The sequence below is a fragment of the Siphateles boraxobius genome, unplaced genomic scaffold (genome assembly GCF_051911475.1).
Source record: "Siphateles boraxobius isolate OS27281-9 unplaced genomic scaffold, OSU_SipBor_1 8, whole genome shotgun sequence".
Classification (NCBI taxonomy): Eukaryota; Metazoa; Chordata; class Actinopteri; order Cypriniformes; family Leuciscidae; genus Siphateles; species Siphateles boraxobius.
In genome coordinates, this window is record NW_027509208.1 from 32,873,562 (window position 1) to 32,901,285 (window position 27,724).

The following is a 27,724-nucleotide window of genomic DNA, read 5'->3' on the forward strand; positions in this document are numbered from 1 at the left end:
TCACATTGTCCCAAGTCTCATGGGTACAGCTCGAGTTTCTCTTCATTCACGTATAAATCTTTCGCCTTTTACTAAAGATTTCTGTGGAGGGGAACATTTGAGAGTTTCTGATATTTTAGGATGCTCTGCTCACAGCAGAGCTACATGTGTTTGTTCAAGAACAGAGGACGTTTGGCAGCTTGTAACAAAGTACCACAATAGGCTGGGCCACAGATCGAGCGTGGCTAAAAGAATTGGCTGTTTTGTCCAAGACAGCGGTGTGAATGTAAGTTTTACCAAGCACAAAAGGGTAGTGATGGGAGAAACAAAGCTTTGAACTGATTGCTTCGCAAAATTATTCACTGTTTCCAAGCGTTCGGAACGGAACACGCTGGTCAGAACAGTGAAAATGCCAAAAAAAAAAAAAGACTCAGGCCAAACATTCAAAAAACACCTTTTACAAACCTATTGCAAACGCTTTCTTGAAAGTAAAATCTTTCAAATGCAATTAGCTAAACATAATCAAGTGAGTCTTGAACGGCAGGTTGACTTTAACAGCGCCTTCCACGGTAAAGCCTGAGCTTATGCAAGGTGTTTGGTCGTGATAAAGGAGAAGACTCCCCGTCGGGGAATTGAACCCCGGTCTTCCGCGTGACAGGCGGAGATACTGTCCACTATACTAACGAGGACTGGTCATTTCAGTGGCTTCTCTGGGCGGTACGGTACTGTTGTCTATGCTCAACCGTTGAGACGTCACTTAATACTGGATATGCTTTCCATTAATGGAGTTATAATTATTTAAGCCTTTTAATTTGGCCAAGGAGCTCACCCTGTCCTATGGAGGTATCCACCCGCAATCCAAGGAGATGAAGGGTTTGTTCATTTAGCATCCAGGAAGTTCATAAAAATCTCATGCGAATACTACCACTGGTCTTCGACATACTATCGGATTCAGTGACATCCTCTTGGACAGGGTTTGCGGACATTTGGTGATGGGGCAGATTCTTTTTACATTTGCTCCTTCCTCTAATGGATATGGCTGTATTATTGTTTTTTTTTTTAAGAAAATAAGCTGGATGGGAGGAGCCTGCACCAGACATTACCCTTGCTGAGCATGGTTGCATGTGCTTGGGAGTACATTGTCCCAACGTCTCATGGGTACAGCTCGAGTTTCTCTTCATTCACGCATAAATCTTTCGCCTTTTACTAAAGATTTCCGTGGAGGGGAACATTTGCGAGTTTCTGATATTTTTGGATGCTCTGCTCACAGCAGAGCTACATGTGTTTGTTCAAGAACAGAGGACATTTGGCAGCTTGTAACAAAGTACCACAATAGGCTGGGCCACAGATCGAGCGTGGCTAAAAGAATTGGCTGTTTTGTCCAAGACAGCGGTGTGAATGTAAGTTTTACCAAGCACAAAAGGGTAGTGATGGGAGAAACAAAGCTTTGAACTGATTGCTTCGCAAAATTATTTACTGTTTCCAAGCGTTCGGAATGGAACACGCTGGTCAGAACAGTGAAAATCCCACACAAAAAAAAAGAGTCAGGCCAAACATTCAAAAAACACCTTTTACAAACCTATTGCAAACGCTTTCTTGAAAGTAAAATCTTTCAAATGCAATTAGCTAAACATAATCAAGCGAGTCTTGAACGGCAGGTTGACTTTAACAGCACCTTCCACGGTAAAGCCCGAGCTTATGCAAGGTGTTTGGTCGTGATAAAGAAGAAGACTCCCCGTCGGGGAATCGAACCCCGGTCTTCCGCGTGACAGGCAGAGATACTGTCCACTATACTAACGAGGACTGGTCATCACAGTTGCTTCTCTGGGCGGTGTGTTACTGTTGTCTATGCTCAACCGTTGAGACGTCACTTAATACTGGATATGCTTTCCATTAATGGAGTTATTATTATTTAAACCTTTTATTTTGGCCAAGGAGCTCACCCTGTCCTATGGAGGTATCCAAGAATTGTCTTGCTCACAGCAGAGCTACATGTGTTTGTTCAAGAACAGAGGACGTTTGGCACCTTGTAACAAATTACCACATTAGGTTGGGCCAGAGATTGAGCGTGGCTAAAAGAATTGGCTGTTTTGTCCAAGACTGGAACTGGGTAGTCGTCAAACCATCCACACTTTCCCAGTTCACAACTTCGAGTCTTGTGTCAGCAGTGTGAATGTAAGTTTTACCAAGCACAAAAGGGTAGTGATGGGAGAAAAAAAGCTTTGAACCGATTGTTTCGCAACATTATTCACTGTTTCCAAGCGTTCGGAACGCAACACACTGGTCAGAACAGTGAAAATGCAACAAAAAAAAAGACTCAGGACAAACATTCAAAAAACACCTTTTACAAACCTATTGCAAACGCTTTCTTGAAAGTAAAATCTTTCAAATGCAATTAGCTAAACATAATCAAGTGAGTCTTGAACGGCAGGTTGACTTTAACAGCGCCTTCCACGGTAAAGCCTGAGCTTATGCAAGGTGTTTGGTCGTGATAAAGAAGAAGACTAATCGAACCCCGGTCTTCCGCGTGACAGGCGGAGATACTGTCCACTATACTAACGAGGACTGTTCATCACAGTTGCTTCTCTGGGCGGTACGGTACTGTTGTCTATGCTCAACCGTTGAGACGTCACTTAATACTGGATATGCTTTCCATTAATGGAGTTATTATTATTTAAGCCTTTTATTTTGGAAAAGGAGCTCACCCTGTCCTATGGAGGTATCCACCCGCAATCCGAGGAGATGAAGGGTTTGTTCATTTAGCATCCAGGAAGTTCATAAAAATCTCATGCGAATACTACCACTGGTCTTCGACATACTATCGGATTCAGTGACATCCTCTTGGACAGGGTTTGCGGACATTTGGTGATGGGGCAGATTCTTTTTACATTTGCTCCTTCCTCTAATGGATATGGCTGTATTATTGTTTTTTTTTAAAAAGAAAATAAGCTGGATGGGAGGAGCCTGCACCAGACATTACCATTGCTGAGCATGGTTACATGTGCTTGTGACCACATTGTCCCAACGTATCATGGGTACAGCTCGAGTTTCTCTTAATTCACGCATAAATCTTTCACCTTTTACTAAAGATTTCCGCGGAGGGGAACATTTGCGAGTTTCTGATATTTTTGGATGCTCTGCTAAAAGAATTGGCTGTTTTGAACAAGACTGGAACTGGGTAGTCGTCAAACCATCCACACTTTCCCAGTTCACAACTTCGATTCTTGTGTCAGCAGTGTGAATGTAAGTTTTACCAAGCACAAAAGGGTAGTGATGGGAGAAACAAAGCTTTGAACCGATTGTTTCGCAACATTATTCACTGTTTCCAAGCGTTCGTAACACAACACGCTGGTCAGAACAGTGAAAATGCCACACAAAAAAAAAAGACTCAGGCCAAACATTCAAAAAACACATTTTACAAACCTTTTGCAAATGCTTTCTTGAAAGTAAAATCTTTAAAATGCAATTAGCTAAACATAATCAAGTGAGTCTTGAAAGGCAGGTTGACTTTAACAGCGCCTTCCACGGTAAAGCCTGAGCTTATGCTAGGTGTTTGGTCGTGATAAAGAAGAAGACTGCCCGTCGGGGAATCGAACCCCGGTCTTCCGCGTGACAGGCGGAGATACTGTCGACTATACTAACGAGGACTGGCCATCACAGTAGCTTCTCTGGGCGGTACCGCACTGCTGTCTATGCTCAACCGTTGAGACGTCACTTAATACTGGATATGCTTTCAATTAATGGAGTTGTTATTATTTAAGCCTTTTATTTTGGCCAAGGAGCTCACCCTGTCCTATGGAGGTATCCCCCCGCAATCCAAGGAGATGAAGGGTTTGTACATTTAGCATCCAGGAAGTTCATAAAAATCTCATGCGAATACTACCACTGGTCTTCGACATACTATCGGATTAAGTGACATCCTCTTGGACAGCGTTTGCGGACATTTGGTGATGGGGCAGATTCTTTTTACATTTGCTCCTTCCTCTAATGGATATGGCTGTATTATTGTTTTGTTTTTTTAAAGAAAATAAGCTGGATGGGAGGAGCCTGCACCAGACATTACCCTTGCTGAGCATGGTTGCATGTGCTAGCGACCACATTGTCCCAACGTCTCATGGGTACAGCTCGAGTTTCTCTTCATTCACGCATAAATTGTTCGCCTTTTACTAAAGATTTCCGTGGAGAGGAACATTTGCGGGTTTCTGATATTTTTGGATACCTTGCTCACAGCAGAGTTACATGTGTTTGTTCAAGAACAGAGGACGTTTGGCAGCTTGTAACAAAGTACCACAATAGGCTGGGCCAGAGATCGAGCGTGGCTAAAAGAATTGGCTGTTTTGTCCAAGACTGGAACTGGGTAGTCGTCAAACCATCCACACTTTCCCAGTTCACAACTTTGAGTCTTGTGTCAGCAGTGTGAATGTAAGTTTTACCAAGCACAAAAGGGTAGTGATGGGAGAAACAAAGCTTTGAACCAATTGCTTCGCAAAATTATTCACTGTTTCCAAGCGTTCGGAACAGAACACGCTGGTCAGAACAGTGAAAATGCCACAAAAAAAAGATTCAGGCCAAACATTCAAAAAACAGCTTTTGCAAACCTATTGCAAACGCTTTCTTGAAAGTAAAATTTTTCAAATGCAATTAGCTTAACATAATCAAGTGAGTCTTGAACGGCAGGTTGACTTTAACAGCGCCTTCCACGGTAAAGCCTGACCTTATGCAAGGTGTTTGGTCGTGATAAAGAAGAAGACTCCCCGTCGGGGAATCGAACCCCGGTCTTCCGCAACAGGCGGAGATACTGTCCACTATACTAACAGGACTGTTCATCACAGTTGCTTCTCTGGGAGGTACGGTACTGTTGTCTATGCTCAACCGTTGAGACGTCACTTAATACTGGATATGCTTTTCATTAATGGAGTTATTATTATTTAAGCCTTTTATTTTGGCAAAGGAGCTCACCCTGTCCTATGGAGGTATCCACCCGCAATCCAAGGAGATGAAGGGTTTGTTCATTTAGCATCCAGGAAGTTCATAAAAATCTCATGCGAATACTACCACTGGTCTTCGACATACTATCGGATTCAGTGACATCCTCTTGGACAGGGTTTGCGGACATTTGGTGATGGGGCAGATTCTTTTTACATTTGCTACTTCCTCTAATGGATATGGCTGTATTATTGTTTTTTTTTTAAAAGAAAATAAGCTGGATGGGAGGAGCCTGCACCAGACATTACCCTTGCTGAGCATGGTTGCATGTGCTTGTGAGCACATTGTCCCAACGTATCATTGGTACAGCTCGAGTTTCTCTTCATTCACGCATATATCTTTCGCCTTTTACTAAAGATTTCCGTGGAGGGGAACATTTGCGAGTTTCTGATATTTTTGGATGCTCTGCTCACAGCAGAGCTACACGTGTTTGTTCAAGAACAGAGGATTTTGGCAGCTTGTAACAAAGTACCACAATAGGCTGGGCCAGAGATCGAGTGTGGCTAAAATAATTGGCTGTTTTGTCCAAGACTGAAACTGGGTAGTCGTCAAACCATCCACACATTCCCAGTTCACAACTTCGAGTCTTGTGTCAGCAGTGTGAATGTAAGTTTTACCAACCACAAAAGGGTAGTGATGGGAGAAACAAAGCTTTGAACCGATTGTTTTGCAACATTATTCACTGTTTCCAAGCGTTCGGAACGCAACACGCTGGTCAGAACAGTGAAAATGCCAAAAAAAAAAAAAAGACTCAGGCCAAACATTCAAAAAACACCTTTTACTAACCTATTGCAAACGCTTTCTTGAAAGTAAAATCTTTCAAATGCACTTAGCTAAACATAATCAAGTGAGTCTTGAACGGCAGGTTGACTTTAAAAGCGCCTTCCACGGTAAAGCCTGAGCTTATGCAAGGTGTCTGGTCGTGATAAAGAAGAAGACTCCCGTCGGGGAATCGAACCCCTGTATTCCGCGTGACAGACAGAGATACTGTCCACTATACTAACGAGGACTGGTCATCACAGTTGCTTCTCTGGGCGGTACTGTACTGATGTCTATGCTCAACCGTTGAGACGTCACTTAATACTGGATATGCTTTCCATTAATGGAGTTATTATTATTTAAGCCTTTTATTTTGGCCAAAGAGCTCACCCTGTCCTATGGAGGTATCCACCCGCAATCCAAGGAGATGAAGGATTTGTTCATTTAGCATCCAGGAAGTTCATAAAAATCTCATGTGAATACTACCACTGGTCTTCGACATACTATCGGATTCAGTGACATCCTCTTGGACAGGGTTTGCGGACATTTGGTGATGGGGCAGATTCTTTTTACATTTGCTCCTTCCTCTAATGGATATGGCTGTATTATTGTTTTGTTTTTTTAAAGAAAATAAGCTGGATGGGAGGAGCCTGCACCAGACATTACCCTTGCTGAGCATGGTTGCATGTGCTAGGGACCACATTGTCCCAACATCTCATGGGGTACAGCTCGAGTTTCTCTTCATTCACGCATAAATTTTTCGCCTTTTACTAAAGATTTCCGTGGAGAGGAACATTTGCGAGTTTCTGATATTTTTGGATACTCTGCTCACAGCAGAGTTACATGTGTTTGTTCAAGAACAGAGGACTTTTGGCAGCTTGTAACAAAGTACCACAATAGGCTGGGCCAGAGATCGAGCGTGGCTAAAAGAATTGGCTGTTTTGTCCAAGACTGGAACTGGGTAGTCGTCAAACCATCCACACTTTCCCAGTTCACAACTTCGAGTCTTGTGTCAGCAGTGTGAATGTAAGTTTTACCAAGCACAAAAGGGTAGTGATGGGAGAAACAAAGCTTTGAACCGATTGCTTCGCAAAATTATTCACTGTTTCCAAGCGTTCGGAACAGAACACGCTGGTCAGAACAGTGAAAATGCCACAAAAAAAAGATTCAGGCCAAACATTCAAAAAACACCTTTTACAAACCTATTGCAAACGCTTTCTTGAAAGTAAAATTTTTCAAATGCAATTAGCTTAACATAATCAAGTGAGTCTTGAACGGCAGGTTGACTTTAACAGCGCCTTCCACGGTAAAGCCTGAGCTTATGCAAGGTGTTTGGTCGTGATAAAGAAGAAGACTCCCCATCGGGGAATCGAACCCCGGTTTTCCGCGTGACAGGCGGAGATACTGTCCACTATACTAACGAGGACTGTTCATCACAGTTGCTTCTCTGGGCGGTACGGTACTGTTGTCTATGCTCAACCGTTGAGACGTCACTTAATACTGGATATGCTTTCCATTAATGGAGTTATTATTATTTAAGCCTTTTATTTTGGAAAAGGAGCTCACCCTGTCCTATGGAGGTATCCACCCGCAATCCAAGGAGATGAAGGGTTTGTTCATTTAGCATCCAGGAAGTTCATAAAAATCTCATGCGAATACTACCACTGGTCTTCGACATACTATCGGATTCAGTGACATCCTCTTGGACAGGGTTTGCGGACATTTGGTGATGGGGCAGATTATTTTTACATTCGCTCCTTCCTCTAATGGATATGGCTGTATTATTGTTTTTTTTTTAAAGAAAATAAGCTGGATGGGAGGAGCCTGCACCAGACATTACCCTTGCTGAGCATGGTTGCATGTGCTTGGGACCACATTGTCCCAACGTATCATGGGTACAGCTCGAGTATCTCTTCATTCACGCATAAATCTTTCGCCTTTTACTAAAGATTTCCGTGGAGGGGAACAGTTGCGAGTTTCTGATATTTTTGGATGCTCTGCTCACAGCAGAGCTACATGTGTTTGTTTAAGAACAGAGGACGTTTGGCAGCTTGTAACAAAGTACAACAATAGGCTGGGCCACAGATCGAGCGTGGCTAAAAGAATTGGCTGTTTTGTCCAAGACAGCGGTGTGAATGTAAGTTTTACCAAGCACAAAAGGGTAGTGATGGGAGAAACAAAGCTTTGAACCGATTGCTTCGCAAAATTATTCACTGTTTCCAAGCGTTCGGAACGGAACACGCTGGTCAGAACAGTGAAAATGCCACAAAAAAAAAAGACGCAGGCAAAACATTCAAAAAACACCTTTTACAAACCTATTGCAAACGCTTTCTTGAAAGTAAAATCTTTCAAATGCAATTAGCTAAACATAATCAAGTGAGTCTTGAACGGCAGGTTGACTTTAACAGCGCCTTCCACGGTAAAGCCTGAGCTTATGCAAGGTGTTTGGTCGTGATAAAGAAGAAGACTAATCGAACCCCGGTCTTCCGCGTGACAGGCGGAGATACTGTCCACTATACTAACGAGGACTGGTCATCCCAATTGCTTCTCTGGGCGGTACGGTACTGTTGTCTATGCTCAACCGTTGAGACGTCACTTAATACTGGATATGCTTTCCATTAATGGAGTTATTATTATTTAAGCCTTTTATTTTGGCCAAGGAGCTCACCCTGTCCTATGGAGGTATCCACCCGCAATCCAAGGAGATGAAGGGTTTGTTCATTTAGCATCCAGGAAGTTCATAAAAATCTCATGCGAATACTACCACTGGTCTTCGACATATTATCGGATTCAGTGACATCCTCTTGGACAGGGTTTGCGGACATTTGGTGATGGGGCAGATTCTTTTTACATTTGCTCCTTCCTCTAATGGATATGGCTGTATTATTGTTTTTTCTTTTAAAGAAAATAAGCTGGATGGGAGGAGCCTGCACCAGACATTACCCTTGCTGAGCATGGTTGCATGTGCTTGCGACCACATTGTCCCAACGTCTCATGGGTACAGCTCGAGTTTCTCTTCATTCACGCATAAATCTTTCGCCTTTTACTAAAGATTTCCGTGGAGGGGAACATTTGAGAGTTTCTGATATTTTGGGATGCTCTTCTCACAGCAGAGCTACATGTGTTTGTTCAAGAACAGAGGACGTTTGGCAGCTTGTAACAAAGTACCACAATAGGCCGGGCCACAGATCGAGCGTGGCTAAAAGAATTGGCTGTTTTGTCCAAGACAGCGGTGTGAATGTAAGTTTTACCAAGCACAAAAGGGTAGTGATGGGAGAAACAAAGCTTTGAACCGATTGTTTCGCAACATTATTCACTGTTTCCAAGCGTTCGGAACGCAACACGCTGGTCAGAACAGTGAAAATGCCACAAAAAAAAAAAAGACTCAGGCCAAACATTCAAAAAACACATTTTACAAACCTATTGCAAATGCTTTCTTGAAAGTAAAATTTTTAAAATGCAATTAGCTAAACATAATCAAGTGAGTCTTGAAAGGCAGGTTGACTTTAACAGCGCCTTCCACGGTAAAGCCTGAGCTTATGCAAGGTGTTTGGTCGTGATAAAGAAGAAGACTCCCCGTCGGGGAATCGAACCCCGGTCTTCCGCGTGACAGGCGGAGATACTGTCCACTATACTAACGAGGACTGGCCATCACAGTAACTTCTCTGGGCGGTACCGCACTGCTGTCTATGCTCAACCGTTGAGACGTCACTTAATACTGGATATGCTTTCCATTAATGGAGTTGTTATTATTTAAGCCTTTTATTTTGGCCAAGGAGCTCACCCTGTCCTATGGAGGTATCCCCCCGCAATCCAAGGAGATGAAGGGTTTGTTCATTTAGCATCCAGGAAGTTCATAAAAATCTCATGCGAATACTACCACTGGTCTTCGACATACTATCGGATTAAGTGACATCCTCTCGGACAGGGTTTGCGGACATTTGGTTATGGGGCAGATTCTATTTACATTTGCTCCTTCCTCTAATGGATATGGCTATATTACTGTTTTTTTTTAAAGAAAATAAGCTGGATGGGAGGAGCCTGCACCACACATTACCCTTGCTGAGCATGGTTGCATGTGCTTGCGACCACATTGTCCCAACGTCTCATGGGTACAGCTCGAGTTTCTCTTCATTCACGCATAAATCTTTCGCCTTTTATTAAAGATTTACTAAAGAGCGTGGCTAAAAGAGTTGGCTGTTTTGTCCAAGGCAGCAGTGTGAATGTAAGTTTTACCAAGCACAAAAGGGTAGTGATGGGAGAAACAAAGCTTTGAACCGATTGCTTCGCAAAATTATTCACTGTTTCCAAGCGTTCGGAACGGAACACGCTGGTCAGAACAGTGAAAATGCCACAAAAAAAAAAGACGCAGGCAAAACATTCAAAAAACACCTTTTACAAACCTATTGCAAACGCTTTCTTGAAAGTAAAATCTTTCAAATGCAATTAGCTAAACATAATCAAGTGAGTCTTGAACGGCAGGTTGACTTTAACAGCGCCTTCCACGGTAAAGCCTGAGCTTATGCAAGGTGTTTGGTCGTGATAAAGAAGAAGACTAATCGAACCCCGGTCTTCCGCGTGACAGGCGGAGATACTGTCCACTATACTAACAAGGACTGGTCATCCCAATTGCTTCTCTGGGCGGTACGGTACTGTTGTCTATGCTCAACCGTTGAGACGTCACTTAATACTGGATATGCTTTCCATTAATGGAGTTATTATTATTTAAGCCTTTTATTTTGGCCAAGGAGCTCACCCTGTCCTATGGAGGTATCCACCCGCAATCCAAGGAGATGAAGGGTTTGTTCATTTAGCATCCAGGAAGTTCATAAAAATCTCATGCGAATACTACCACTGGTCTTCGACATATTATCGGATTCAGTGACATCCTCTTGGACAGGGTTTGCGGACATTTGGTGATGGGGCAGATTCTTTTTACATTTGCTCCTTCCTCTAATGCAGGGGTTCCCAAACTTGTCCATTCCAGGACCCACGTAGACAAGAATAATCTATCTCAAGACCCACCTAAATAATTTTAAAGCATGAATGTGGGGTGGGAGGCGTTAGTTCTCTTTAGAGCAGTTTTTCTTGTCATAGTATGACATATAAGTTTAATTGCAATAAACTTATGGTACATACATTAGAAAAAGTTTGAGAATTAAAATAGTAGCCTTATGGCTGTTGAAATAATGTGAAGAATACTGAGTAGTTTTTGTCTGCTGCCTCAACTGATTTACCCAAACATGGCAAAACAAATTTAAATAAATGAAAAAGATTAAGTTAGCTTAATCTTAACCAAAGGTTTGATATGACAAAAAAATCAGAATATAAAATATATATATATATATATATATATTATATACTAATAATTTTATTTGACAGTAGGCTATGCCCAGGACCTAGAATTTCAATACTAATAGCCTATTTATGCTGCGAGTGTTGTTAAACTCATTGCGTTGTTCAGCGCAGAAAACGCTTTCGTGCTCGTGTGTATAAATTTTAATTACCTTTTAAATATGTATTTTCCTTATGCGTTGGTAGGTATCATAATGCATGCGAGGGAACACAAAACAACGCACTCTTACGACGACCATATCTCTGAAAGACAACAGCGCTGTGTTGAACAGACGACAGAGATTAATGCGTTTCCCAAAAGCATCGTATGCCTGAGTAGATCGCAGAACCATTGCCACCAATGGTCTCTACAAACAACTTAGCTCACGATGCTTCTGGGAAACGCAGCCCAGACCTGAATCAACCTTTCGTGACATTTGAATTCTCCGGTGTAATGCGATCTCATGCAGAATGCAGTGCAGTGATTGGAGTAAACGAGTTTCTTCTCGTTAATAATGCGCACCAAACATTTTTTTAACGCTTAATGAACCGAAGCCGCTCTGAGACGGTGAAAATTGTTATCACAACAAGTCGCAAGCGCGCGCTTCATGAAACACAATACTGACATTTATCTAACTTTAAATCGCTCTAAGCAATATAGCGATTTCTATTTAACGTTGGTTCAACGTGCAACCTGTTTGTATGTGTCACTCATGAAACGTAAATTCAGCTGCAGCTGCAAAAGTGATTGCGCGACCCACCTCTTCCCAATCTGCGACCCACAAATGGGTCGCGACCCACAGTTTGAAAACCTCTGCTCTAATGGATATGGCTGTATTATTGTTTTTTTTTTTAAAGAAAATAAGCTGGATGGGAGGAGCCTGCACCAGACATTACCCTTGCTGAGCATGGTTGCATGTGCTTGCGACCACATTGTCCCAACGTCTCATGGGTACAGCTCGAGTTTCTCTTCATTCACGCATAAATCTTTCGCCTTTTACTAAAGATTTCCGTGGAGGGGAACATTTGAGAGTTTCTGATATTTTTGGATGCTCTGCTCACAACAGAGCTACATGTGTTTGTTCAAGAACAGAGGACGTTTGGCAGCTTGTAACAAAGTACCACAATAGGCCGGGCCATAGATCGAGCGTGGCTAAAAGAATTGGCTGTTTTGTCCAAGACAGCGGTGTGAATGTAAGTTTTACCAAGCACAAAAGGGTAGTGATGGGAGAAACAAAGCTTTGAACCAAAGTTATTATAGTTTTGCATTTTTCATTAGTTTTTATTTTTATTTCGTTTTGAATTTTGGTTTTCAAATTCAGTTTAGTTTTAATTAGTTTTTAAAGAGGGTTTGCTAGTTTAGTTTAGTTTTTATTTTTTGAAAATGCTTAGTTTTAGTTTAGTTTTTATTAGTTTTAATGTTAGTTTTAGTCTTTTTTTGGATTTTGGGTTATTTGTCAGGGGCAAGATTCAAAAAGGTCAGAAAAAGAATTGTGTAATAATAACTCAACGAAAACATCATACAATTTTAGAAATATCATTTCAACAATAAAACCAGTACATAAAATGTACATATGGGCACAAATATGTAAACAGTCTGCACAAGACTCCGCAGTAAAGTGCAAAATGTGTAAGTGACGTGTGCCAGGAAAAAAAACTAAATAGCAAATAGACTAAAGACGACATAAACTGCATTTCTAAATAAGTACGAAATATTGTGTATTGCCTATCTTGCTAGGTAAGTCTTGCTAGTGTTTGTCCTATTTAAAGTAGGCTAATACTGAACGTGAAACAAAATCTGGAACAAAAAAGTGGATTAACAGTTTTCTAGCAATATTAATTATTAAAATTAAGCACAAAAAAAGAGTTCATACCCAAACAGAGTATTAAAAACCTCCTTGCAAGGTAAGTATTGCTAGTCTTTGTCCGATTTAAAGTAATACTGAATATGAAAATAAAAATTAAAAAAATCTGGAACAAAAAAGTAGATTATAAATGTATTAAAACAAAAATAATACTCAAGGGTATTAAAAAACTCAAAATACATGGAGAAAAATCATTGAGCAAATACAGGCTATTTCTCATTAAAGAGCAGTGAATTCTTTTCTCTTTTTATTTTGTTGTTTGATTGATATTAAGTGCACAGACGGCATTAGGTTTATTACGCACTGTCACTTTAAGACCGAGTGCAGATCCAATTGCACTGATGCACATCCGATATTCTCACAACTGTATGTTCTGTAAAGACATAACTGACTGTGTTTGCATGAATACTCTCCAAAACGGACATTTATACATAATGCTGTGTATTTGTCCATTCAGACGCGAAAGAGAGCTCAATTCAGTCCTTGCGCGCTGTATAGCTGTCTATCATTTGTCATATAGTAATAACACCTTGTTTTATTTTATTTTTTATAAGTTATGAGCTATAAATAATTAAAGTGTGATATTTAAATTACGCAATTGAAAGTGCGCAGCTCTGAATGCACGAGCTCTGCGTGCACACACAAACTGACAGCTTTACCGCTTGTTTCGCTATTTGTTGCGCTTATAAAGTTAATGGTTACATTTCGGAGATATCAAGTAGCTATATAATGCTACATTAAACATTCCACACACATCGCAATGACGATGATAAGTGTTATTTTTTATTAATTGACCCACGGATTATCCAAAGCGTCCGACTCCGCGGTATTAAACATATAGGCTACATATAAGGCACACTGTCTAACATTCGCACAACCTTTGAACTAAAAATAAAATAAAAAGTGCATTCATCTTTTGCATGACGCGGGCCATAAAATTAATGTCGGACCGGCTACTCATCTGTATTGAATAATGACATAACATTATTTAATATTTGAATCACAGCTTATATATTTGATATCGACAACCCAAGTGCATTTTACCTCAAATTTGCGACTTGTTAACTTTCTAAAGAAGGCGCAATCGCTTCTCGGGTCGACATTAACACACAGACAATAATGTATTCAGAATTAAAAATATTTTTGCACCACTTTTTAATGTGTGATTGTGTAAAGGTGTTCACGAGATACCAACCTTTCGCGAACTTGCTTTCAACGTCGAACCCTCGTTTTCATGGAGACGCGGTGTGCACGGAGGGGAGGGGCTGTGTGTGTGTGTGTGTGTGTGTGTGTGCGCGTGCATGTGACAGAGAGAAGGAGGGAGAGCAGCGAAAGGAAATGCAGCTGAACGAATACACTGCGTGTTTTAAATAGCGTTAAAAATGAAAGACATTTACAAAGACGAAAACTAAGGACATTTACTCTATTATTTTATTTTATTTTAGTTAGTTTTGCCAAACACACATTACAGTTTTAGTTAGTTATCGTTTTTTTGTAATGCCTCGTTTTTATTTTTATTTTAGTTAACGACAATGTTTTTTCCCACCTAGTTTTCGTTTTTTCGTTCGTTTTCGTTAAGGATTATAACCTTGCTTTGAACTGATTGCTTCGCAAAATTGTTCACTGTTTCCAAGCATTCGGAACGGAACACGCTGGTCAGAACAGTGAAAATGCCACAAAAAAAAAAGACTCAGGCCAAACATTCAAAAAACACCTTTTACAAACCTATTGCAAACGCTTTCTTGAAAGTAAAATCTTTCAAATGCAATTAGCTAAACATAATCAAGTGAGTCTTGAACGGCAGGTTGACTTTAACAGCGCCTTCCACGGTAAAGCCTGAGCTTATGCAAGGTGTTTGGTCATGATAAAGGAGAAGACTCCCCGTCGGGGAATTGAACCCCGGTCTTCCGCGTGTCAGGCGGAGATACTGTCCACTATACTAACAAGGACTGGTCATCACAGTGGCTTCTCTGGGCGGTACGGTACTGTTGTCTATGCTCAACCGTTGAGACGTCACTTAATACTGGATATGCTTTCCATTAATGGAGTTATAATTATTTAAGCCTTTTATTTTGGCCAAGGAGCTCACCCTGTCCTATGGAGGTATCCACCCGCAATCCAAGGAGATGAAGGGTTTGTTCATTTAGCATCCAGGAAGTTCATAAAAATCTCATGCGAATACTACCACTGGTCTTCGACATACTATCGGATTCAGTGACATCCTCTTGGACAGGGTTTGCGGACATTTGGTGATGGGGCAGATTCTTTTTACATTTGCTCCTTCCTCTAATGGATATGGCTGTATTATTGTTTTTTTTTTAAAAGAAAATAAGCTGGATGGGAGGAGCCTGCACCAGACATTACCCTTGCTGAGCATGGTTGCATGTGCTTGCGACCACATTGTCCCAACGTCTCATGGGTACAGCTCGAGTTTCTCTTCATTCACGCATAAATCTTTCGCCTTTTACTAAAGATTTCCGTGGAGGGGAACATTTTAGATTTTCTGATATTTTTGGATGCTCTGCTCACAGCAGAGCTACATGTGTTTGTTCAAGAACAGAGGACGTTTGGCAGCTTGTAACAAAGTACCACAATAGGCTGGGCCACAGATCGAGCGTGGCTAAAATAATTGGCTGTTATATCCAAGACAGCGGTGTTAATGTAAGTTTTACCAAGCACAAAAGGGTAGTGATGGGAGAAACAAAGCTTTGAACTGATTGCTTCGCAAAATTATTCACTGTTTCCAAGCGTTCGGAACGGAACACGCTGGTCAGAACAGTGAAAATGCCACAAAAAAAAAAGACTCAGGCCAAACATTCAAAAAACAAATTTTACAAACCTATTGCAAACGCTTTCTTGAAAGTAAAATCTTTCAAATGCAATTAGCTAAACATAATCAAATGAGTCTTGAACGGCAGGTTGACTTTAACAGCGCCTTCCATGGTAAAGCCTGAGCTTATGCAAGGTGTTTGGTCATGATAAAGGAGAAGACTCCCCGTCGGGGAATTGAACCCCGCTCTACCGGGTGACAGGCGGAGATACTGTCCACTATACTAACGAGGAATGATCATCACAGTGCCTTCTCTGGGTGGTACGTTACTGTTGTCTATGCTCAACCGTTGAGACGTAACTTAATACTGGATATGCTTTCCATTAATGGAGTTATAATTATTTAAGCCTTTTATTTTGGCCAAGGAGCTCACCCTGTCCTATGGAGGTATCCACCCGCAATCCAAGGAGATGAAGGGTTTGTTCATTTAGCATCCAGGAAGTTCATAAAAATCTCATGCGAATACTACCACTGGTCTTCGACATACTATCGGATTCAGTGACATCCTCTTGGACAGGGTTTGCAGACATTTGGTGATGGGGCAGATTCTTTTTACATTTGCTCCTTCCTCTAATGGATATGGCTGTATTATTGTTTTTTTTTTTTAAAGAAAATAAGCTGGATGGGAGGAGCCTGCACCAGACATTACCCTTGCTGAGCATGGTTGCATGTGCTTGCGACCACATTGTCCCAACGTCTCATGGGTACAGCTCGAGTTTCTCTTCATTCACGCATAAATCTTTCGCCTTTTACTAAAGATTTCCGTGGAGGGGAACATTTGAGAGTTTCTGATATTTTTGGATGCTCTTCTCACAGGAGAGCTACATGTGTTTGTTCAAGAACACAGGACGTTTGGCAGCTTGTAACAAAGTACCACAATAGGCTGGGCCACAGATCGAGCGTGGCTAAAAGAATTGGCTGTTTTGTCCAAGACAGCGGCTTGAATGTAAGTTTTACCAAGCACAAAAGGGTAGTGATGGGAGAAACAAAGCTTTGAACTGATTGCTTCGCAAAATTATTCACTGTTTCCAAGCGTTCGGAACGGAACACGCTGGTCAGAACAGTGAAAATGCCACAAAAAAAAAAAGACTCAGGCCAAACATTCAAAAAACACCTTTTACAAACCTATTGCAAACGCTTTCTTGAAAGTAAAATCTTTCAAATGCAATTAGCTAAACATAATCACGCGGGTCTTGAACGGCAGGTTGACTTTAACAGCACCTTCCACGGTAAAGCCCGAGCTTATGCAAGGTGTTTGGTCATGATAAAGAAGAAGACTCCCCGTCAGGGAATCGAACCCCGGTCTTCCGTGTGACAGGCGGAGATCCTGTCCACTATACTAACGAGGACTGGTCATCACAGTTGCTTCTCTGGGCGGTCTTTTACTGTTGTCTATGCTCAACCGTTGAGACGTCACTTAATACTGGATATGCTTTCCATTAATGGAGTTATTATTATTTAAACCTTTTATTTTGGCCAAGGAGCTCACCCTGTCCTATGGAGGTATCCAGAATTGTCTTGCTCACAGCAGAGCTACATGTGTTTGTTCAAGAACAGAGGACGTTTGGCAGCTTGTAACAAAGTACCACAATAGGTTGGGCCAGAGATTGAGCGTGGCTAAAAGAATTGGCTGTTTTGTCCAAGACTGGAACTGGGTAGTCGTCAAACCATCCACACTTTCCCAGTTCACAACTTCGAGTCTTGTGTCAGCAGTGTGAATGTAAGTTTTACCAAGCACAAAAGGGTAGTGATGGGAGAAAAAAAGCTTTGAACCGATTGTTTCGCAACATTATTCACTGTTTCCAAGCGTTCGGAACGCAACACACTGGTCAGAACAGTGAAAATGCAACAAAAAAAATGACTCAGGCCAAACATTCAAAAAACACCTTTTACAAACCTATTGCAAACGCTTTCTTGAAAGTAAAATCTTTCAAATGCAATTAGCTAAACATAATCAAGTGAGTCTTGAATTGGCAGGTTGACTTTAACAGCGCCTTCCACGGTAAAGCCTGAGCTTATGCAAGGTGTTTGGTCGTGATAAAGAAGAAGACTAATCGAACCCCGGTCTTCCGCGTGACAGGCGGAGATACTGTCCACTATACTAACGAGGACTGGTCATCCCAATTGCTTCTCTGGGCGGTACGGTACTGTTGTCTATGCTCAACCGTTGAGACGTCACTTAATACTGTATATGCTTTCCATTAATGGAGTTATTATTATTTAAGCCTTTTATTTTGGCCAAGGAGCTCACCCTGTCCTATGGAGGTATCCACCCGCAATCCAAGGAGATGAAGGGTTTGTTCATTTAGCATCCAGGAAGTTCATAAAAATGTCATGCGAATACTACCACTGGTCTTCGACATACTATCGGATTCAGTGACATCCTCTTGGACAGGGTTTGCGGACATTTGGTGATGGGGCAGATTCTTTTTACATTTGCTCCTTCCTCTAATGGATATGGCTGTATTATTGTTTTTTTTAAAAGAAAATAAGCTGGATGGGAGGAGCCTGCACCAGACATTACCCTTGCTGAGCATGGTTGCATGTGCTTGGGACCACATTGTCCCAATGTCTCATGGGTACAGCTCGAGTTTCTCTTCATTCACGCACAAATCTTTCGCCTTTTACTAAAGATTTCCGTGGAGGGGAACATTTGCGATTTTCTGATATTTTTGGATGCTCTGCTCACAGCAGAGCTACATGTGTTTGTTCAAGAACAGAGGACGTTTGGCAGCTTGTAACAAAGTACCACAATAGGCTGGGCCACAGATCGAGCGTGGCTAAAAGAATTGGCTGTTTTGTCCAAGACAGCGGTGTGAATGTAAGTTTTACCAAGCACAAAAGGGTAGTGATGGGAGAAACAAAGCTTTGAACTGATTGCTTCGCAAAATTATTCACTTTTTCCAAGCGTTCGGAACGGAACACGCTGGTCAGAACAGTGAAAATCCCACAAAAAAAAAAGACTCAGGCCAAACATTCAAAAAACACCTTTTACAAACCTATTGCAAACGCTTTCTTGAAAGTAAAATCTTTCAAATGCAATTAGCTACAAATAATCAAGCGAGTCTTGAACGGCAGGTTGACTTTAACAGCACCTTCCACGGTAAAGCCCGAGCTTATGCAAGGTGTTTGGTCGTGATAAAGAAGAATCGAACCCCGGTCTTCCGCATGACAGGCGGAGATACTGTCCACTATACTAACGAGGACTGGTCATCACTGTTGCTTCTCTGGGCGGTGTGTTACTGTTGTCTATGCTCAACCGTTGAGACGTCACTTAATACTGGATATGCTTTCCATTAATGGAGTTATTATTATTTATTATATATATATTATAGAATTGGCTGTTTTGTCCAAGACAGCGGTGTGAATGTAAGTTTTACCAAGCACAAAAGGGTAGTGATGGGAGAAACAAAGCTTTGAACTGATTGCTTCGCAAAATTATTCACTGTTTCCAAGCGTTCGGAACGGAACATGCTGGTCAGAACAGTGAAAATCCCACAAAAAAAAAAGACTAAGGCCAAACATTCAAAAAACACCTTTTACAAACCTATTGCAAACGCTTTCTTGAAAGTAAAATCTTTCAAATGCAATTAGCTAAAAATAATCAAGCGAGTCTTGAACGGCAGGTTGACTTTAACAGCACCTTCCACGGTAAAACCCGAGCTTATGCAAGGTGTTTGGTTGTGATAAAGAAGAAGACTCCCAGTCGGGGAATCGAACCCCGGTCTTCCGCGTGACAGGCGGAGATACTGTCCACTATACTAACGAGGACTGGTCATCCCAACTGCTTCTCTGGGCGGTACGGTACTGTTGTCCATGCTCAACCGTTGAGACGTCACTTAATACTGGATATGCTTTCCATTAATGGAGTTATTATTATTTAAGCCTTTTATTTTGGCCAAGGAGCTCACCCTGTCCTATGGAGGTATCCACCCGCAATCCAAGGAGATGAAGGGTTTGTTCATTTAGCATCCAGGAAGTTCATAAAAATCTCATGCGAATACTACCACTGGTCTTCGACATACTATCGGATTCAGTGACATCCTCTTGGACAGGGTTTGCGGACATTTGGTGATGGGGCAGATTCTTTTTACATTTGCTCCTTCCTCTAATGGATATGGCTGTATTATTGTTTTTTTTTTTTTAAAGAAAATAAGCTGGATGGGAGGAGCCTGCACCAGACATTACCCTTGCTGAGCATGGTTGCATGTGCTTGGAACCACATTGTCCCAACGTCTCATGGGTACAGCTCGAGTTTCTCTTCATTCACGCATAAATCTTTCGCCTTTTACTAAAGATTTCCGTGGAGGGGAACATTTGCGAGTTTCTTATATTTTTGGATGCTCTGTTCGCAGCAGAGCTACATGTGTTTGTTCAAGAACAGAGGACGTTTGGCAGCTTGTAACAAAGTACCACAATAGGCTGGGCCAAAGATCGAGCGTGGCTAAAAGAATTGGCTGTTTTGTCCAAGACAGCGGTGTGAATGTAAGTTTTACCAAGCACCAAAGGGTAGTGATGGGAGAAACAAGGCTTTGAACTGATTGCTTCGCAAAATTATTCACTGTTTCCAAGCGTTCGGAACGGAACACGCTGGTCAGAACAGTGAAAATCCCACAAAAGAAAAAAGACTCAGGCCAAACATTCAAAAAACACCTTTTACAAACCTATTGCAAACGCTTTCTTGAAAGTAAAATCTTTCAAATGCAATTAGCTAAAAATAATCAAGCGAGTCTTGAACGGCAGGTTGACTTTAACAGCACCTTCCACGGTAAAGCCCGAGCTTATGCAAGGTGTTTGGTCGTGATAAAGAAGAAGACTCCCCGTCGGGGAATCGAACCCCGGTCTTCCGCGTGACAGGCGGAGATACTGTCCACTATACTAACGAGGACTGGTCATCACAGTTGCTTCTCTGGGCGGTGTGTTACTGTTGTCTATGCTCAACCGTTGAGACGTCACTTAATACTGGATATGCTTTCATTAATGGAGTTATTATTATTTAAACCTTTTATTTTGGCCAAAGAGCTCACCCTGTCCTATGGAGGTATCCAAGAATTGTCTTGCTCACAGCAGAGCTACATGTGTTTGTTCAAGAACAGAGGACGTTTGGCAGCTTGTAACAAAGTACCACAATAGGTTGGGCCAGAGATTGAGCGTGGCTAAAAGAATTGGCTGTTTTGTCCAAGACTGGAACTGGGTAGTCGTCAAACCATCCACACTTTCCCAGTTCACAACTTCGAGTCTTGTGTCAGCAGTGTGAATGTAAGTTTTACCAAGCACAAAAGGGTAGTGATGGGAGAAACAAAGCTTTGAACCGATTGTTTCGCAACATTATTCACTGTTTCCAAGCGTTCGGAACGCAACACACTGGTCAGAACAGTGAAAATGCAACAACAAAAAAAGACTCAGGCCAAAAATTCAAAAAACACCTTTTACAAACCTATTGCAAACGCTTTCTTGAAAGTAAAACCTTTCAAATGCAATTAGCTAAACATAATCAAGTGAGTCTTGAACGGCAGGTTGACTTTAACAGCGCCTTCCACGGTAAAGCCTGAGCTTATGCAAGGTGTTTGGCCGTGATAAAGAAGAAGACTAATCGAACCCCGGTCTTCCGCGTGACAGGCGGAGATACTGTCCACTATACTAACGAGGACTGGTCATCCCAATTGCTTCTCTGGGCGGTACGGTACTGTTGTCTATGCTCAACCGTTGAGACGTCAATTAATACTGGATATGCTTTCCATTAATGGAGTTATTATTATTTAAGCCTTTTATTTTGGCCAAGGAGCTCACCCTGTCCTATGGAGGTATCCACCCGCAATCCAAGGAGATGAAGGGTTTGTTCATTTAGCATCCAGGAAGTTCATAAAAATCTCATGCGAATACTACCACTGGTCTTCGACATACTATCGGATTCAGTGACATCCTCTTGGACAGGGTTTGCGGACATTTGGTGATGGGGCAGATTCTTTTTACATTTGCTCCTTCCTCTAATGGATATGGCTGTATTATTGTTTTTTTTTTTAAAGAAAATAAGCTGGATGGGAGGAGCCTGCACCAGACATTACCCTTGCTGAGCATGGTTGCATGTGCTTCGAACCACATTGTCCCAACGTCTCATGGGTACAGCTCGAGTTTCTATTCATTCACGCATAAATCTTTCGCCTTTTACTAAAGATTTCCGTGGAGGGGAACATTTGCGAGTTTCTTATATTTTTGGATGCTCTGCTCGCAGCAGAGCTACATGTGTTTGTTCAAGAACAGAGGACGTTTGGCAGCTTGTAACAAAGTACTACAATAGGCTGGGCCAAAGATCGAGCGTGGCTAAAAGAATTGGCTGTTTTGTCCAAGACAGCGGTGTGAATGTAAGTTTTACCAAGCACCAAAGGGTAGTGATGGGAGAAACAAAGCTTTGAACTGATTGCTTCGCAAAATTATTCACTGTTTCCAAGCGTTCGGAACGGAACACGCTGGTCAGAACAGTGAAAATGCCACAAAAAAAAAAAGACTCAGGCCAAACATTCAAAAAACACCTTTTACAAACCTATTGCAAACGCTTTCTTGAAAGTAAAATCTTTCAAATGCAATTAGCTAAACATAATCACGCGAGTCTTGAACGGCAGGTTGACTTTAACAGCACCTTCCACGGTAAAGCCCGAGCTTATGCAAGGTGTTTGGTCATGATAAAGAAGAAGACTCCCCGTCAGGGAATCGAACCCCGGTCTTCCGTGTGACAGGCGGAGATCCTGTCCACTATACTAACGAGGACTGGTCATCACAGTTGCTTCTCTGGGCGGTCTTTTACTGTTGTCTATGCTCAACCGTTGAGACGTCACTTAATACTGGATATGCTTTCCATTAATGGAGTTATTATTATTTAAACCTTTTATTTTGGCCAAGGAGCTCACCCTGTCCTATGGAGGTATCCAGAATTGTCTTGCTCACAGCAGAGCTACATGTGTTTGTTCAAGAACAGAGGACGTTTGGCAGCTTGTAACAAAGTACCACAATAGGTTGGGCCAGAGATTGAGCGTGGCTAAAAGAATTGGCTGTTTTGTCCAAGACTGGAACTGGGTAGTCGTCAAACCATCCACACTTTCCCAGTTCACAACTTCGAGTCTTGTGTCAGCAGTGTGAATGTAAGTTTTACCAAGCACAAAAGGGTAGTGATGGGAGAAAAAAAGCTTTGAACCGATTGTTTCGCAACATTATTCACTGTTTCCAAGCGTTCGGAACGCAACACACTGGTCAGAACAGTGAAAATGCAACAAAAAAAATGACTCAGGCCAAACATTCAAAAAACACCTTTTACAAACCTATTGCAAACGCTTTCTTGAAAGTAAAATCTTTCAAATGCAATTAGCTAAACATAATCAAGTGAGTCTTGAATTGGCAGGTTGACTTTAACAGCGCCTTCCACGGTAAAGCCTGAGCTTATGCAAGGTGTTTGGTCGTGATAAAGAAGAAGACTAATCGAACCCCGGTCTTCCGCGTGACAGGCGGAGATACTGTCCACTATACTAACGAGGACTGGTCATCCCAATTGCTTCTCTGGGCGGTACGGTACTGTTGTCTATGCTCAACCGTTGAGAGGTCACTTAATACTGTATATGCTTTCCATTAATGGAGTTATTATTATTTAAGCCTTTTATTTTGGCCAAGGAGCTCACCCTGTCCTATGGAGGTATCCACCCGCAATCCAAGGAGATGAAGGGTTTGTTCATTTAGCATCCAGGAAGTTCATAAAAATGTCATGCGAATACTACCACTGGTCTTCGACATACTATCGGATTCAGTGACATCCTCTTGGACAGGGTTTGCGGACATTTGGTGATGGGGCAGATTCTTTTTACATTTGCTCCTTCCTCTAATGGATATGGCTGTATTATTGTTTTTTTTAAAAGAAAATAAGCTGGATGGGAGGAGCCTGCACCAGACATTACCCTTGCTGAGCATGGTTGCATGTGCTTGGGACCACATTGTCCCAATGTCTCATGGGTACAGCTCGAGTTTCTCTTCATTCACGCACAAATCTTTCGCCTTTTACTAAAGATTTCCGTGGAGGGGAACATTTGCGAGTTTCTGATATTTTTGGATGCTCTGCTCACAGCAGAGCTACATGTGTTTGTTCAAGAACAGAGGACGTTTGGCAGCTTGTAACAAAGTACCACAATAGGCTGGGCCACAGATCGAGCGTGGCTAAAAGAATTGGCTGTTTTGTCCAAGACAGCGGTGTGAATGTAAGTTTTACCAAGCACAAAAGGGTAGTGATGGGAGAAACAAAGCTTTGAACTGATTGCTTCGCAAAATTATTCACTGTTTCCAAGCGTTCGGAACGGAACACGCTGGTCAGAACAGTGAAAATCCCAAAAAAAAAAAAAGACTCAGGCCAAACATTCAAAAAACACCTTTTACAAACCTATTGCAAACGCTTTCTTGAAAGTAAAATCTTTCAAATGCAATTAGCTACAAATAATCAAGCGAGTCTTGAACGGCAGGTTGACTTTAACAGCACCTTCCACGGTAAAGCCCGAGCTTATGCAAGGTGTTTGGTCGTGATAAAGAAGAATACTCCCCGTCGGGGAATCGAACCCCGGTCTTCCGCATGACAGGCGGAGATACTGTCCACTATACTAACGAGGACTGGTCATCACTGTTGCTTCTCTGGGCGGTGTGTTACTGTTGTCTATGCTCAACCGTTGAGACGTCACTTAATACTGGATATGCTTTCCATTAATGGAGTTATTATTATTTATTATATATATATTATAGAATTGGCTGTTTTGTCCAAGACAGCGGTGTGAATGTAAGTTTTACCAAGCACAAAAGGGTAGTGATGGGAGAAACAAAGCTTTGAACTGATTGCTTCGCAAAATTATTCACTGTTTCCAAGCGTTCGGAACGGAAAATGCTGGTCAGAACAGTGAAAATCCCACAAAAAAAAAAGACTAAGGCCAAACATTCAAAAAACACCTTTTACAAACCTATTGCAAACGCTTTCTTGAAAGTAAAATCTTTCAAATGCAATTAGCTAAAAATAATCAAGCGAGTCTTGAACGGCAGGTTGACTTTAACAGCACCTTCCACGGTAAAACCCGAGCTTATGCAAGGTGTTTGGTTGTGATAAAGAAGAATACTCCCCGTCGGGGAATCGAACCCCGGTCTTCCGCGTGACAGGCGGAGATACTGTCCACTATACTAACGAGGACTGGTCATCCCAACTGCTTCTCTGGGCGGTACGGTACTGTTGTCCATGCTCAACCGTTGAGACGTCACTTAATACTGGATATGCTTTCCATTAATGGAGTTATTATTATTTAAGCCTTTTATTTTGGCCAAGGAGCTCACCCTGTCCTATGGAGGTATCCACCCGCAATCCAAGGAGATGAAGGGTTTGTTCATTTAGCATCCAGGAAGTTCATAAAAATCTCATGCGAATACTACCACTGGTCTTCGACATACTATCGGATTCAGTGACATCCTCTTGGACAGGGTTTGCGGACATTTGGTGATGGGGCAGATTCTTTTTACATTTGCTCCTTCCTCTAATGGATATGGCTGTATTATTGTTTTTTTTTTTTTAAAGAAAATAAGCTGGATGGGAGGAGCCTGCACCAGACATTACCCTTGCTGAGCATGGTTGCATGTGCTTGGAACCACATTGTCCCAACGTCTCATGGGTACAGCTCGAGTTTCTCTTCATTCACGCATAAATCTTTCGCCTTTTACTAAAGATTTCCGTGGAGGGGAACATTTGCGAGTTTCTTATATTTTTGGATGCTCTGTTCGCAGCAGAGCTACATGTGTTTGTTCAAGAACAGAGGACGTTTGGCAGCTTGTAACAAAGTACCACAATAGGCTGGGCCAAAGATCGAGCGTGGCTAAAAGAATTGGCTGTTTTGTCCAAGACAGCGGTGTGAATGTAAGTTTTACCAAGCACCAAAGGGTAGTGATGGGAGAAACAAGGCTTTGAACTGATTGCTTCGCAAAATTATTCACTGTTTCCAAGCGTTCGGAACGGAACACGCTGGTCAGAACAGTGAAAATCCCACAAAAGAAAAAAGACTCAGGCCAAACATTCAAAAAACACCTTTTACAAACCTATTGCAAACGCTTTCTTGAAAGTAAAATCTTTCAAATGCAATTAGCTAAAAATAATCAAGCGAGTCTTGAACGGCAGGTTGACTTTAACAGCACCTTCCACGGTAAAGCCCGAGCTTATGCAAGGTGTTTGGTCGTGATAAAGAAGAAGACTCCCCGTCGGGGAATCGAACCCCGGTCTTCCGCGTGACAGGCGGAGATACTGTCCACTATACTAACGAGGACTGGTCATCAAAGTTGCTTCTCTGGGCGGTTTGTTACTGTTGTCTATGCTCAACCGTTGAGACGTCACTTAATACTGGATATGCTTTCATTAATGGAGTTATTATTATTTAAACCTTTTATTTTGGCCAAAGAGCTCACCCTGTCCTATGGAGGTATCCAAGAATTGTCTTGCTCACAGCAGAGCTACATGTGTTTGTTCAAGAACAGAGGACGTTTGGCAGCTTGTAACAAAGTACCACAATAGGTTGGGCCAGAGATTGAGCGTGGCTAAAAGAATTGGCTGTTTTGTCCAAGACTGGAACTGGGTAGTCGTCAAACCATCCACACTTTCCCAGTTCACAACTTCGAGTCTTGTGTCAGCAGTGTGAATGTAAGTTTTACCAAGCACAAAAGGGTAGTGATGGGAGAAACAAAGCTTTGAACCGATTGTTTCGCAACATTATTCACTGTTTCCAAGCGTTCGGAACGCAACACACTGGTCAGAACAGTGAAAATGCAACAACAAAAAAAGACTCAGGCCAAAAATTCAAAAAACACCTTTTACAAACCTATTGCAAACGCTTTCTTGAAAGTAAAACCTTTCAAATGCAATTAGCTAAACATAATCAAGTGAGTCTTGAACGGCAGGTTGACTTTAACAGCGCCTTCCACGGTAAAGCCTGAGCTTATGCAAGGTGTTTGGCCGTGATAAAGAAGAAGACTAATCGAACCCCGGACTTCCGCGTGACAGGCGGAGATACTGTCCACTATACTAACGAGGACTGGTCATCACAGTTGCTTCTCTGGGCGGTGTGTTACTGTTGTCTATGCTCAACCGTTGAGACGTCACTTAATACTGGATATGCTTTCCATTAATGGAGTTATTATTATTTAAACCTTTTATTTTGGCCAAAGAGCTCACCCTGTCCTATGGAGGTATCCAAGAATTGTCTTGCTCACAGCAGAGCTACATGTGTTTGTTCAAGAACAGAGGACGTTTGGCAGCTTGTAACAAAGTACCACAATAGGCTGGGCCACAGATCGAGCGTGGCTAAAAGAATTGGCTGTTTTGTCCAAGACAGCGGTGTGAATGTAAGTTTTACCAAGCACAAAAGGGTAGTGATGGGAGAAACAAAGCTTTGAACTGATTGCTTCGCAAAATTGTTCACTGTTTCCAAGCGTTCGGAACGGAACACGCTGGTCAGAACAGTGAAAATCCCACAAAAAAAAAGACTCAGGCCAAACATTCAAAAAACACCTTTTACAAACCTATTGCAAACGCTTTCTTGAAAGTAAAATCTTTCAAATGCAATTAGCTAAAAATAATCAAGCGAGTCTTGAATGGCAGGTTGACTTTAACAGCACCTTCCACGGTAAAGCCCGAGCTTATGCAAGGTGTTTGGTCGTGATAAAGAAGAAGACCCCCCGTCGGGGAATCGAACCCCGGTCTTCCGCGTGACAGGCGGACATACTGTCCACTATACTAACGAGGACTGGTCATCCCAATTGCTTCTCTGGGCGGTACGGTACTGTTGTCTATGCTCAACCGTTGAGACGTCACTTAATACTGGATATGCTTTCCATTAATGGAGTTATTATTATTTAAGCCTTTTATTTTGGCCAAGGAGCTCACCCTGTCCTATGGAGGTATCCACCCGCAATCCAAGGA

General features: G+C 41.9%; 26 non-coding genes across 26 annotated transcripts; 16 read left to right on the forward strand and 10 right to left on the reverse strand.

Annotated features, from left to right (window-relative positions):
* The first annotated feature begins 26 nt into the window (after window positions 1–26).
* LOC143730391 (U5 spliceosomal RNA) lies at window positions 27–142 on the forward strand. The gene has a single exon (XR_013200592.1). It is a non-coding gene; the product is annotated as a U5 spliceosomal RNA (small nuclear RNA).
* A 454-nt stretch (window positions 143–596) lies between these two features.
* On the reverse strand, window positions 597–668 carry trnad-guc (transfer RNA aspartic acid (anticodon GUC)). Its single transcript has one exon. It is a non-coding gene; the product is annotated as a tRNA-Asp (tRNA).
* A 473-nt stretch (window positions 669–1,141) lies between these two features.
* Window positions 1,142–1,256, forward strand: LOC143730145 (U5 spliceosomal RNA). Its single transcript, XR_013200369.1, has one exon. It is a non-coding gene; the product is annotated as a U5 spliceosomal RNA (small nuclear RNA).
* A 454-nt stretch (window positions 1,257–1,710) lies between these two features.
* Window positions 1,711–1,782, reverse strand: trnad-guc (transfer RNA aspartic acid (anticodon GUC)). Its single transcript has one exon. It is a non-coding gene; the product is annotated as a tRNA-Asp (tRNA).
* A 1,236-nt stretch (window positions 1,783–3,018) lies between these two features.
* Window positions 3,019–3,130, forward strand: LOC143729850 (U5 spliceosomal RNA). The gene has a single exon (XR_013200109.1). It is a non-coding gene; the product is annotated as a U5 spliceosomal RNA (small nuclear RNA).
* Window positions 3,131–4,101: 971 nt separating this feature from the next.
* LOC143729845 (U5 spliceosomal RNA) lies at window positions 4,102–4,216 on the forward strand. Its single transcript, XR_013200105.1, has one exon. It is a non-coding gene; the product is annotated as a U5 spliceosomal RNA (small nuclear RNA).
* A 1,056-nt stretch (window positions 4,217–5,272) lies between these two features.
* LOC143730336 (U5 spliceosomal RNA) lies at window positions 5,273–5,387 on the forward strand. The gene has a single exon (XR_013200542.1). It is a non-coding gene; the product is annotated as a U5 spliceosomal RNA (small nuclear RNA).
* Window positions 5,388–6,450: 1,063 nt separating this feature from the next.
* On the forward strand, window positions 6,451–6,565 carry LOC143730270 (U5 spliceosomal RNA). The gene has a single exon (XR_013200482.1). It is a non-coding gene; the product is annotated as a U5 spliceosomal RNA (small nuclear RNA).
* Window positions 6,566–7,078: 513 nt separating this feature from the next.
* On the reverse strand, window positions 7,079–7,150 carry trnad-guc (transfer RNA aspartic acid (anticodon GUC)). Its single transcript has one exon. It is a non-coding gene; the product is annotated as a tRNA-Asp (tRNA).
* A 473-nt stretch (window positions 7,151–7,623) lies between these two features.
* LOC143730357 (U5 spliceosomal RNA) lies at window positions 7,624–7,738 on the forward strand. The gene has a single exon (XR_013200561.1). It is a non-coding gene; the product is annotated as a U5 spliceosomal RNA (small nuclear RNA).
* Window positions 7,739–8,725: 987 nt separating this feature from the next.
* LOC143730389 (U5 spliceosomal RNA) lies at window positions 8,726–8,841 on the forward strand. The gene has a single exon (XR_013200590.1). It is a non-coding gene; the product is annotated as a U5 spliceosomal RNA (small nuclear RNA).
* A 455-nt stretch (window positions 8,842–9,296) lies between these two features.
* trnad-guc (transfer RNA aspartic acid (anticodon GUC)) lies at window positions 9,297–9,368 on the reverse strand. The gene has a single exon. It is a non-coding gene; the product is annotated as a tRNA-Asp (tRNA).
* Window positions 9,369–12,013: 2,645 nt separating this feature from the next.
* LOC143730057 (U5 spliceosomal RNA) lies at window positions 12,014–12,129 on the forward strand. Its single transcript, XR_013200289.1, has one exon. It is a non-coding gene; the product is annotated as a U5 spliceosomal RNA (small nuclear RNA).
* Window positions 12,130–14,800: 2,671 nt separating this feature from the next.
* trnav-gac (transfer RNA valine (anticodon GAC)) lies at window positions 14,801–14,872 on the reverse strand. Its single transcript has one exon. It is a non-coding gene; the product is annotated as a tRNA-Val (tRNA).
* Window positions 14,873–15,345: 473 nt separating this feature from the next.
* Window positions 15,346–15,461, forward strand: LOC143730296 (U5 spliceosomal RNA). Its single transcript, XR_013200506.1, has one exon. It is a non-coding gene; the product is annotated as a U5 spliceosomal RNA (small nuclear RNA).
* A 999-nt stretch (window positions 15,462–16,460) lies between these two features.
* Window positions 16,461–16,576, forward strand: LOC143730258 (U5 spliceosomal RNA). Its single transcript, XR_013200472.1, has one exon. It is a non-coding gene; the product is annotated as a U5 spliceosomal RNA (small nuclear RNA).
* A 1,761-nt stretch (window positions 16,577–18,337) lies between these two features.
* LOC143730315 (U5 spliceosomal RNA) lies at window positions 18,338–18,451 on the forward strand. The gene has a single exon (XR_013200523.1). It is a non-coding gene; the product is annotated as a U5 spliceosomal RNA (small nuclear RNA).
* A 1,549-nt stretch (window positions 18,452–20,000) lies between these two features.
* On the forward strand, window positions 20,001–20,115 carry LOC143730075 (U5 spliceosomal RNA). Its single transcript, XR_013200306.1, has one exon. It is a non-coding gene; the product is annotated as a U5 spliceosomal RNA (small nuclear RNA).
* Window positions 20,116–20,569: 454 nt separating this feature from the next.
* On the reverse strand, window positions 20,570–20,641 carry trnad-guc (transfer RNA aspartic acid (anticodon GUC)). Its single transcript has one exon. It is a non-coding gene; the product is annotated as a tRNA-Asp (tRNA).
* A 1,236-nt stretch (window positions 20,642–21,877) lies between these two features.
* On the forward strand, window positions 21,878–21,992 carry LOC143730316 (U5 spliceosomal RNA). Its single transcript, XR_013200524.1, has one exon. It is a non-coding gene; the product is annotated as a U5 spliceosomal RNA (small nuclear RNA).
* Window positions 21,993–23,752: 1,760 nt separating this feature from the next.
* On the forward strand, window positions 23,753–23,867 carry LOC143730078 (U5 spliceosomal RNA). Its single transcript, XR_013200308.1, has one exon. It is a non-coding gene; the product is annotated as a U5 spliceosomal RNA (small nuclear RNA).
* Window positions 23,868–24,321: 454 nt separating this feature from the next.
* On the reverse strand, window positions 24,322–24,393 carry trnad-guc (transfer RNA aspartic acid (anticodon GUC)). Its single transcript has one exon. It is a non-coding gene; the product is annotated as a tRNA-Asp (tRNA).
* A 493-nt stretch (window positions 24,394–24,886) lies between these two features.
* Window positions 24,887–24,958, reverse strand: trnad-guc (transfer RNA aspartic acid (anticodon GUC)). The gene has a single exon. It is a non-coding gene; the product is annotated as a tRNA-Asp (tRNA).
* A 476-nt stretch (window positions 24,959–25,434) lies between these two features.
* LOC143730076 (U5 spliceosomal RNA) lies at window positions 25,435–25,549 on the forward strand. Its single transcript, XR_013200307.1, has one exon. It is a non-coding gene; the product is annotated as a U5 spliceosomal RNA (small nuclear RNA).
* A 454-nt stretch (window positions 25,550–26,003) lies between these two features.
* On the reverse strand, window positions 26,004–26,075 carry trnad-guc (transfer RNA aspartic acid (anticodon GUC)). Its single transcript has one exon. It is a non-coding gene; the product is annotated as a tRNA-Asp (tRNA).
* A 1,401-nt stretch (window positions 26,076–27,476) lies between these two features.
* Window positions 27,477–27,548, reverse strand: trnad-guc (transfer RNA aspartic acid (anticodon GUC)). The gene has a single exon. It is a non-coding gene; the product is annotated as a tRNA-Asp (tRNA).
* Window positions 27,549–27,724: the final 176 nt, after the last annotated feature.